Below are 11,754 nucleotides of genomic sequence, written 5' to 3'. Positions count from 1 at the left end.
AAACAATAAACACATGTTGCATGCAGGTGTAATTACACCTCAATTAGATCAACAACAGACATTTGATGTTAAATCCGACAAACTGGAGCTCTGAAATGAAACCCACCACGTCTCTTACCCAGGACAAAATTATCCCTTTTTTGACAAAATGTTCCATATGTTTATGGGCAATTAGAGGGTAATTGTGCTTTTGGCTTTAATTGAGTTTACCTGTGCTGTAAATCCTGTGTTATTGAGACAGGGTCCAGAATTAGCACCAGCCACCAGCCAAATGCTGGTAAAATATGCAAGTGGCTGGTAGATTTGCTTCACTCACCATCCAAAAAATGAAGTTATGATATAACTAAAGTTGGGGAACAAGGCAACGCCACAACCAAACACTCATTCAATCATTCAATTATTCAATCCCATTCAATCACTCGCTCCACCCTACTTATACGCCTCAAACCATCATTCTGTCTCGCTCTCGTCTCAGTTCAAATCATCCGTCCCACCTAACCCCTTCATCTTCCATCTCAGCAAAGGAACCACAGGGGATAAGATGGAGCCATGAAGACCATGAAGAGCATGGTCACACTTCCTTTCGAGTCATCTCGACCTCTTCATCCCTTCCCCTTTGACCCCTTCTCATAACCCATTAATCCATTGTGGTGTGGTCGTAGTTAGTGAAAAACACAATGGTAATATATTGAGTGGCTGGTAAAATTTTAACATCAATCAATCAATCAATTTATTGTGAAGGGATAGTGTACATTAATCAACGAGTTAGCCAGAAGGCTAATTTTCATCGCCAGTCCCTTTGCCTGGTGTTGATTGGCATCCTATAAGAAAAACTTGCAATAGTTAAAAACAAAAGCAAAAGACAAATAAATAAATAAATAAAAAACAGCAACAACAAAAAATGCCATTGTTAGGAAAAAAGAAGGAAGCACACATACAGTACAGGTAAAACAGGATAAAAACAATAAAAACCACATAGGTATCATAAGCGGAGAGGATAGACAAGGTATGGAAATGGGTCAGTGAGGAGCTATGAAGGTGGTTGAGCAGCAGACATCAATGTTGACATGTTTGGTTATTAGTTAGCCATTTCTTAGCGTTGTGTTTAAATGAGCAGAACATTCACTAGCCATTTGACTGGTGGACAAAAATAATAATTTTGGACCCTGTATTGAGATCCAGGTGAATGTATTTCTTGTTATTGTGCTGTTGGCTTTTGAGTGTTCAGGTGGCTGTGCTGTAAATCCTGTTGAGAGTCAGGTGAACGTGTCTTAGTTATTCTGGCTTTAATTCTGCATATCAGTATGTGTGCTGTGAGGGGGGTCCTTTATGTGACCATGCCCAGGGGCCCATCATGTCATAATCCACCTATGAGCTTAAGATGTTGGGAGAGGTACATTCCTCTATACCGGTGGAGGGGAGTGGAACAACATCCCTAATGGAATTAAATCTGCAAATTCTCTGAATGGTTTTAAAAACCTTCTGAAAACATTCTTGCTGAGTAAACTAGAGTAATGTGCGAGCCTTCCGTTGTAATGGTTATTGAACTTGTGTGTTTTTGTTGATTGTTGTATTTGGTTTATTTGATGTTATCTATGTCCTGTTTTTATAAAACCAGGGACCATGTCGGAAATAAGTGTTCACACTTTTACATGTCTATCCCTTGGATTTTGTTCTGCTATATCCATAAAATCAATCAATCAATCAATCAATCAATCAATCAATAAGATACTCTGGTACCATAGACCTATGAGCATCCTTAATTGACCATGGTGTTTGTTATGGCCAATCCATGTCTAAAGCACAGAAGTCCAATAACAGAACACTCCGGTTCAGATCAGGGAAGACCAGGGCTGTAGTGGTGGCTAAACGCACGTAAACGGTGTTTACGTACCTTTTTCAATGCTCTGCAGCGTTTAGGCACCTTTTAAGATCGTTTACTCACATGTTTAAATCGTTTATGCACACTTATTATTGCACGAGTTTTAACACGTTCGCGTAAACTCCGTTGATGCGGAGACCACGCCAAGCACGTCACACACCAAAAGAAAAGAAAAAAGATTACACATGGGCATGGCACTGACCAGGATCTCCGCGAACCGTAGCCTATTTTTGTGGAGCGCTCCGCGGGAAAGGTACACGGCCCCGGTCACGTTGGTGCCTTTATCGAGCTGTGCTTGCCTGCCCAGACAGCGCTCCCTTCAAACAACTTAACGGTGCCATTGTGCCAGCGATGTGCAATGCGCATTTGGAGAGCTGAACATAGGTAAGGTTGGTTAAAAATGTGTGTCCGGAGTGGGGAAAATCATATAGGCTCACCGTTTTACAACTGAAGAGTGAATCACTGGTGTAAGAAACATGATTGATTTCCCTCTGATCAAGTAAAGTTTGTAACATTAGGTGCGTGCGAGTCGACTTGAATAGTCCAGGTGCTACTGTATAAAGCCAATATAATACGACCATGTTGAAAACTATCGAGAAACATACTGGTGTTTGTTGTGCCGAGATCTGTATAAATAAATATTGGCTGACTAAAATTTCGTGGCCAGAGTGGCAGAACCACTTTTATTTCCATGTACAGTAACAGTATGTTGTCTACCTATCCTTGCCCAATGTGTTTGTGGACAGTTTGAATTATATATTGGTATTCAAGAATCACAGATTCAATCTGTCTACATACTTTTAGCTATAAAGCTGAAGCTGACAATCACAGGTACAGTGTGTGTGAGAGAGAGAACTATATTACTCTTCAAACTGTATATACTAGGTTCATACAAGGTCCTTTAAAGTAGGCTACCTACTGTATAATTTAACTTTTCATACCTGGAGAAATTCAACAAATGTTCATTAAATACATTTTATATTGATTGTTTAGGCCTAATTATTTGTAAAGTCACAACACATTAGAGATGTGTGTAGTTCATTTTGCTCTCAAATGCACCAGGTTGATGAATTTTACTTTGAAATGTAAAAAAAAAAATCTTCCGGGGAAGAATCCCCCCGGACCCCCCTTGAGGGGCAAGGCCCATCCCATAGCCAGCTACTTTTTCTATCTGGCTGGCTACTCAGAAATGTGGGGGAACCCCCTGATATACCTTATAGGGCTATATGATTCAGATTAAGTTGTTCTATATACCGGTACTCTCATATTTTGTCTTGTATATCGGTCACGGAAGCTTATTTATCCGCCGTTATAACACTGCCGGTGCCGCGTGAGAAAGCTGCCTCGAGTCAAAAGTATAGTTTACCCACTTTTTTTTACCACTACAGCACTGGGGAAGACATATTCCTGGATGAATGGGACTGTAAGTAGTAGTAGTAGTAGTAGTTATAAGTGCAGAGAAAGAGTTAAATAAATGTTCATTTAAGTTCAGCAATTTTGTCTCATTTGTCAAATTAAATTGTTGTATTTTATCACATGCAAATAAGTGTGTGTGTGTGTGTGTGTGTGTGTGTGTGTGTGTGTGTGTGTGTGTGTGTGTGTGTGTGTGTGTGTGTGTGTGTGTGTGTTTGTGTGTGTACACTGTGTATGTTAGCCTATGCGTGTGATTGGTGTATTTTCTCGCCTGTGGCGATGCCTAGTGCAGCGAGCCCAAGCACATGAAGGGTCGGACAGCCAGAGCCTTTGATTTTGCCCGGCCATGAGCAAAATCCTTAAAAAAGAAGCCATGAAAAGCCATGATATCACTATGATCTTTCAATCAATATTTGTGAACACACAGCTTGAAACCAGAGAAACAGTGGTCTAATCCATGGTGCTGTTAAGAGACAGAAACCTGCTTCACTGACGAGACTGACCTTTGAGAAATCATAGGATGTCTGATGTAGGGTGGACATCTAGCCTGGCCACAGAGAGCCAAACAAGTCTTCACAGAGAGAGAGAGAGAGAGAGAGAGAGAGAGAGAGAGAGAGAGAGAGAGAGAGAGAGAGAGCTCCCAGCATGGAGCTGAGGAAGCAAACATGTTGTTTTGAAAATGAGAGGGCTGTTTATAGTCCATGGGCCAGACCAGATTCTGGTGCCACTCAAGGTGGCAAAACTTGCTTATAATTTTTGATAAGACACATGTCTGTAGATGATATTTTGGTATGATAGCCATTCCTGAGTGGTAGCTGTGACACAGTTACCAGCTTGTGAAGTGAACCACCCCTACGGGACGGCTTTAGCTCAGGAGGTAGAGCGGGTCGGCCAATGACGCAAGGGTTGGCGGTTCGATCCCCGCTCCCTCCCAGCTGCTGTCGTTGTGTCCTTGGGCAAGACACTTAACCCCAAATTGCTCCCGATGGTGTGTAGGCACCCTGCGTGGCAGCCTGCCGCCATTGGTGTATGAATGGGTGAATGTAGACTATCTACTCATTGTAAAGCGCTTTGGATAAAAGCGCTATATAAATGCAGACCATTTACCATTTACCATAAAGTAAATTACATTTTAGACGCTGGCGCATATCCTGGGTTAGGCTAAATGGTCAGGACATTTTTCAACGTCTTATAATATTGTGTTTGGACCTATTTTAAAGGGGACCTTTTTAGGTTTTATTTAAGGGCAGTAGTGATTTTTTCTGACAAATATAGAGGTCACTAAAGCTCTTCAAACCGTCAATGACACACATTTTTCCATTATTTTCGCCTAAATTCTAGACTTTATTTTAGCCCTGTGGCATCAAGGAACATCAGAAACACAAAACACAGAAACTGGAATGCTCACAGGACTAAGGATACCGGAAATGTATAATACTAGGCCTAGGCTCGCCCGCTGGATGGGCTCGCTATCGCCTACCCTGCAGCTCGCCGAGCTGGCCCCCTCGCATACACACGCTGCGCGGCCTTGCCCGCAGCTCGGCTGCTGTGTGGCCTCGCCTGCCCTATTGGCACGTGCCAATGTCTCCCTCTCTCTCTCCCTCAGTCCCTCTCTCTCCCTGTCTCTCCCCCTCTCTCTCTCCCTCTCCCCTCCTCTCTCTCCCTCTTCCTCAGTCTCTCGTGTGTGTGTGTGTGTGTGTGTGTGTGTCACTGATGACATCATTAGTGATGTCACAATGATGTCACAATGCCTATTTATGTCATCAGTGATGACATCATCACTAAAGACATCATCACTGAACTATAGATTCAAATGTTATTTTCTCATGTTAGAAGTAAGTGGTCAAGATGAGCTCTGATAATAAGACTGCTGGTAGCTGGACTTATGTGTGTTATGAGGAGCAGGGGCGATTGTAGTTCCAGACCTCTAGGGGGGCTCAGCCCCTAATCACAATGTGACATGCATACAGTGCCTCACAGAAGTGGTTGAACACCACCCCACCAGCAGCAGCTACACGACTAATATAACCAGTCCAGTTAGTAAATATTTTTTAGAAAATTAAAATGTTAATATGTGCTGTTTGAAGTATCCAACTCCTTTCACTTTGGCAAACCTCAACTCAAATACACAATGGAGTCCACTGCAATGAATGTGCAAGAGCAAAACAGAAGCTGCCCTGGCATTATAGCTACACTCACTGAGCACTTTACTGGAACACCAGACTAATACTGGGTAGGTATCAGCTTTCAGCTCTGTGTTAACCGGCTACCAAAGTGACACCCGCCTTAAGGTTTGACGTGTTGCATTCTGACATACTTTTCTGCTGACCAAAGTTGTTGTTTTTGCATCATTCTGTGTCAATTCTTGAGACTGTTGTGAGATCAGCAGTTTCAGAAGGGTTGCACCAACAACCATGCCGTGCCGCGGTCAAAGTCGCTTATGGTGTGAATTGCATATGTCAGTCAGTTTGTTCAGCCATAGTATCCACACACAATGCCAGCATTGGTAAAATAGCTGTTGAATTCAACAATTTGATCAGAGTGAAATAAATGATCAACAGGACTGAGATGGACTAAGATGAGATGAGATGAGATAAACTTTATTATCCCAGGAGGGAAATTTGTCTTGGGCAAAAGTGCTTGTACCAACATGGGTGTAACAGACACAGTAACACAGAACAGACACGGTCACAGTCACAGCATTGCACTAAAACACAGAAAGAGTGCCAGCTAAGGCACAAGATTGCACAGCCCTATTGCATGGTATGTTTAAATCATCCAATCCCTTAGTAAGGGAAGAATAAGTAGTAGTAGTAGTTATAAGTGCAGAGACAGAGTTATGTTCATTTAAGTTCAGCAATCTTGTCTCATTTGTCAAATTAAATTGTTGTATTTCATCAGATGCAAATAAGTAAATATCATGGCATTATATATTGGAGGTGACATTTAAAATGTTTAAGCACGTCTAAAGTATGCACCCGACACGTGCACCTATGTGCAGTGAATATGCCACTGTCTCTGACTTGTCTTATCACTATACTGCCTTATGCTTGTTGTGTCTCTTGTTGTTTTTGCACCCATATGCCCTGTTATATTTGGTTTATTTGTTATATTTGTACTATTTGCACTATGTTGTAAACGGAGTCCACAGCACAAGAATTTCACACGTGATACTTGTACCATGGAGTGACAATAAAAATCTTGAATCTTGAATCTTGAATCTTGAATCTTGAGTGAGAAAAGGAACAAATATTGATGGTTAAGAGTAAGACTGAATAATGACATCACACAACAGTCTAATCCTAATATTAATTTAAAATGAGATATTCCTCTAAATCTGCCTTCAAACGGCCACAATTTGAGGAAAGAAAGTGGAAAGAAAGTTTTTTTTTTTTTGGGGGGTGGGGGGGGCATAGCTCTCAGGTTACAACTCAAACCCTGCTGTTTACAGTCTAAAGGGACTTTGGGACGTCCCAGTCGCTACTGAAAGAGTGGGGTCTCTAGGTGCCTTCTCCTCTCTAGGTGCCTTCTCCTCTCTATGCCCATCTTGTTTTTCTTTTTACTAATACCAGTACCCTTAAAGACTCATCCCTCTGGGGACACTCATAGGTCACAGGAGGAGACTGAGCTTGGTGGTGTCTCTTGTGTCTCGGGGCTTTTTTTGGATAGTTATAACTGTACTACTTGATTTTGATTGTAATTGTAATTTGGACTTGATTCATCAAGAAATTTGGATGGTTTAAAATTTAGACTGTAGCAATGCACCAGCTCTTCAGCCAACAACCATCACTACACCACCCTTTTGCAGTGGCTGGCAGTTACATGTAGACTCCAGTTCAGTGTTCAAAACAGGAGAATTTGATCAATCACCCTAGTCAGGTCAAAATCATTTTTTGGCTACTTCTCAGCATTTATGAATGTTAACATGTCAATGTGGAATTCTACAAAAGTTGATTTATGTTGTTGCTCTCTGGCAGAATCATACAGTAGTTGTGTTGTTATCACTTGGTGAATAGGGAGTTGTCAGATAGCCAAGCCTAAACATGTTGCCAACACTGAACAGAAGCAAAGGGCTCTACTTGTTAAATTCAGAAACAAGGCCTCCATGTTGTTATTGCATGCTCTACACTGCATTGTAAAAGTAGCATATTTACTGTACATATAGTCTTCTTCTACACTGGACAATAGGGCAGAAGATGATTTGATCACTACAGTGGTGCTCCCTCTGCACTTGTGTTGAGTTATATCACTGTTGTGTTCCTTATGAAGCAACAGCTACTCTGTAGAAGTGTTACAGCCCGTTCACACAGAACACCGAACCTAAGCTCTACCTACGCTGAACCTAAGCTCAACCTACGCTGAACCCACAAGTTTCATTTAGGCGTCCTTGTTAACAGGTGAGGCTGTTCACACCACCCGCTCGCGTGTCACGCTGAAGCCACGCTCACGCCTTGCTCAAGCGATCGTTCAGGATTCACGCCTATTCCAAGCGTGACGCGTGCTGAAGCCGAGCATTGATCTGTCAAGCCAGGCATGAAGTGAAGGCGAGTTGTGGGCGGGTTCAAGGCGCCGAGTAGGCGCTGAGAGGAAAAGAGAAGGCTTCTTGTGTGAACGGTTAAGCGTGAGCCTGCCTCAAGCTTCAGTTCTGCTTACGTTAGGCATCCTATGTGAACAAGGGCTTACACTTTAAGTGCTGCTTCAGTATAATAGCTGCGTTTACATGCACAGCTTTTCCTCGACCTGATTGAAATCATTGGGCTTGAAGATTTCGGGTCAGCTGTTTACATGAGATGTGATTTAGGGTGCGTTCACACTGGTCAGCTGTTTACATGAGATGTGATTTAGGGTGCGTTCACACTGGTCAGCTGTTTACATGAGATGTGATTTAGGGTGCGTTCACACTGGTCAGCTTTTACATGGGATGTGATTTAGGGTGCGTTCACACTGGTCAGCTTTTACATGGGATGTGATTTAGGGTGCGTTCACACTGGTCAGCTGTTTACATGGGATGTGATTTAAGGTGCGTTCACACTGGTCAGCTGTTTACATGAGATGTGATTTAGGGTGCGTTCACACTGGTCAGCTTTTACATGGGATGTGATTTAGGGTGCGTTCACACTGGTCAGCTTTTACATGGGATGTGATTTAGGGTGCGTACACACTGGTCAGCTTTTACATGGGATGTGATTTAGGGTGCGTTCACACTGGTCAGCTGTTTACATGGGATGTGATTTAGGGTGCGTTCACACTGGTCAGCTGTTTACATGGGATGTGATTTAGGGTGCGTTCACACTGGTCAGCTGTTTACATGGGATGTGATTTAAGGTGCGTTCACACTGGTCAGCTTTTACATGGGATGTGATTTAGGGTGCGTTCACACTGGTCAGCTGTTTACATGAGATGTGATTTAGGGTGCGTTCACACTGGTCAGCTGTTTACATGAGATGTGATTTAGGGTGCGTTCACACTGGTCAGCTGTTTACATGGGATGTGATTTAAGGTGCGTTCACACTGGTCAGCTTTTACATGGGATGTGATTTAGGGTGCGTTCACACTGGTCAGCTGTTTACATGAGATGTGATTTAAGGTGCGTTCACACTGGTCAGCTGTTTACATGGGATGTGATTTAAGGTGCGTTCACGCTGGTCAGCTGTTTACATGAGATGTGATTTAGGGTGCGTTCACACTGGTCAGCTGTTTACATGGGATGTGATTTAGGGTGCGTTCACACTGGCGCCCCGCTACCGTTCCCAAGCACACTTGGCCCCAAATTGACCCCAGTTTCTGAAAGTTTGATGAGCGTGAACGTTGCGTTCCGTTTCCCAGAAAATGACAACTTTTCTCCGATGGATAGTTTGAGGTCGGCGCCAATTTTTATCCAATCGGAGAAAAGTTGTCATTTTCTGGGAAACGGAAGGTCGGATCGCGATGCCAATATTTGACTATATGTATTTTTTCACCCCGAATCCAATGCCCCCATCCCGGAGTCTCTATGACTTATGGTTGTGGAGATACATCCGCCCTGCATACAGGACAACAGGAGGACAGCGGGGGGTTGGGGGTTTCAAGTCACTGACCAAACACTCTATTTCAGTGATTGCTGTCAGAATATAGAGCCATTTAACACTTATTTTAACACAAAAACATCGCTGAATGTACCTTTAAGTTACCTATTATAATCTGATTATTAGGCTCCATGTAAGTGTGCCTAATGTGACTGTCATAGTGTTAATACATGCAGTTGTTCCCTGCATACACACAGTGTTGAACGTCACTTGAGCTGTTGGTTTCTAGATGTCATGTTTTGCAGTGCATTAGCCATTAGCAGTGTACAATTAGCCATGGTCAAACCCTAGGCCCCAACATTAGGACGGCACGGTGGCTCAGTGGTTAACACTGTTGCCTCACAGCAAGAAGCTCCCGGGTTCGAACCCCGGTCCGTCCCAGGTCCTTTCTGTGTGGAGTTTCCATGTTCTCCCCGTGTCCGTGTGGGTTTTCTCCGGGTGCTCCGGTTTCCTCCCACCATCAAGAAAGACATGTATGTTAGGGTTAATACTCCTGTCAGTGCTCTTGACCAAGGTACTGGCAAAAGAACTGGAGTTGGTCCCCGGGCGCTGCACAGTGGCTGCCCACTGCTCCTAGTTCTAGGAAGGTTCCTAGTAGAGGATGGGTCAAATGCAGAGGATGAATTTCCCCAAGGGGATAAATAAAGGATAACTTAACTTAACTTAACTTAACTTAACTTAACTTAACATTAAGAAAGACTACCACCAATTTGACATTTAGCTATTTAGAAAATGTCTCTTTCTCTTGCACTTCCTCAATGCTCTCTCTCTTTCTCTCTCTCTCTCTCTCTCTCTCTCTCTCTCTCTCTCTCTCTCTCTCTCTCTCTCTCCTCTCCCTCCATGCCCTCTCCTGCCAATCATCTGCCAGAGATTATGCAGATTTCTCCCCTCAGAAACATGCTGCATCCGGCATTCTTCTGCAGCACACGCCTCCTTCCTTCCCCTCCATTACCTCCACTCCTGCCTAAAGATGGACGCCCTCCACTTTACTGTGGGAAGTGAGATTTTAGAGGATTCACTCTCCATATCTTTTACTTTTTTTTTTTTTTTTTTATGATTTTATGATCTCAGCATTCTTTTTAATTGATTCATTCCAAAGCATACAGTCAACAAGCATACATTACACATCAGTACAGAGTATGCCACTTCGATAGAAAAAAACAAAAAAAAAAAAAAAAAACAGGGGTATCATGTTAGAACAAACTCAGGCATTAATAAAAATATTTAAATCTTTACAAATATTCACAGTTTTTAAGGCTTTGCTGTTCTTGAGACCACATAAAGTTTTAATGTAATGTCCGAATTCAACTTTGAACTGCTGTACTGTACGTGTGGTTTCTTGGTAGTCCACTTGCACTTATGTATATAGTATTTCCCATATAAAATAAAAAGGTTCAAAATAAATAATATTTTACAATCAATATCACTCTTTTCATAAAAACATATAATTCACTCTCCATATCTCCAGTCCAGCATTATTACATCCTGACCTGACAGGGAGGTGTGGTGTTGAAGGGTGTGTGTGTGTGTGTGTGTGTGTGTGTGTGTGTGTGTGTGTGTGTGTGTGTGTGTGTGTGTGTGTGTGTGTGTGTGTGTGTGTGCGGTTGTGTTCTTGCATGTGTGTGTATATTGTCAGCATGTCTTGCTGTACTTGAATGTACGTGTAGGTGTGTTCACACTCCTCTCTGCATCGTGCCTTCAGAGGACAGGAGATGGGTCAAATCATGCAGAAGGATGTGCTTCTTGTATAATAGCCTGATATTAACTTTCCTTTTCAAACCTTCAACCTTGAACTGCGAGACGGGAGTTATGTGTCTGCGCCCCATATGCTAACGTAAGAGACAGACTGACAGGTAGGTGTGTGTGTGTGTGTGTGTGTGTGTGAGAGAGAGACTGTGTGTGTGTGTGTGTGTGTGTGTGTGTGTGTGTGTGTGTGTGTGTGTGTGTGTGTGTGTGTGTGAGTGAGTGAGTGAGTGTGTATGCGAGTATGTGCTTTCAGTTGATCTTCAGTACTTCAGCCATGTTGAATCGGCCCTTTTCACAGCTGCCATTTTGAGGTGCAAAGCAGTGAGACAGAGGAACAGCGGTTAGCTAGTCGCTAGAGAGTGAAGGTCCTTACACATCGGGAGCGTTTTTTTCGTGCGATTAATTTGCACGTCAATAATATTTTCCGAGCCGATATCAGTCAATGCAACCGTGCACACCAACGGCGAAGCTTCGCTGAGCGTTATTGCGGCGTTTATTTTTTCGAACCACGGTCGGTTTTCCAGAAGTTCGCTTCCGACGTGTTACACATCTGTGGCTGTGATTGACAGGTGGGTCAAAACTCGCATCGCAATTTCATGCCGTATATCATGCCGCCTGGACTATTGTAATGTCCTCCTGGCGGGGTTA

Source organism: Poromitra crassiceps (genome assembly GCF_964638095.1).
Source record: "Poromitra crassiceps genome assembly, chromosome: 18".
NCBI classification, from domain to species: domain Eukaryota; kingdom Metazoa; phylum Chordata; class Actinopteri; order Beryciformes; family Melamphaidae; genus Poromitra; species Poromitra crassiceps.
This window is presented reverse-complemented; position numbering follows the sequence as displayed.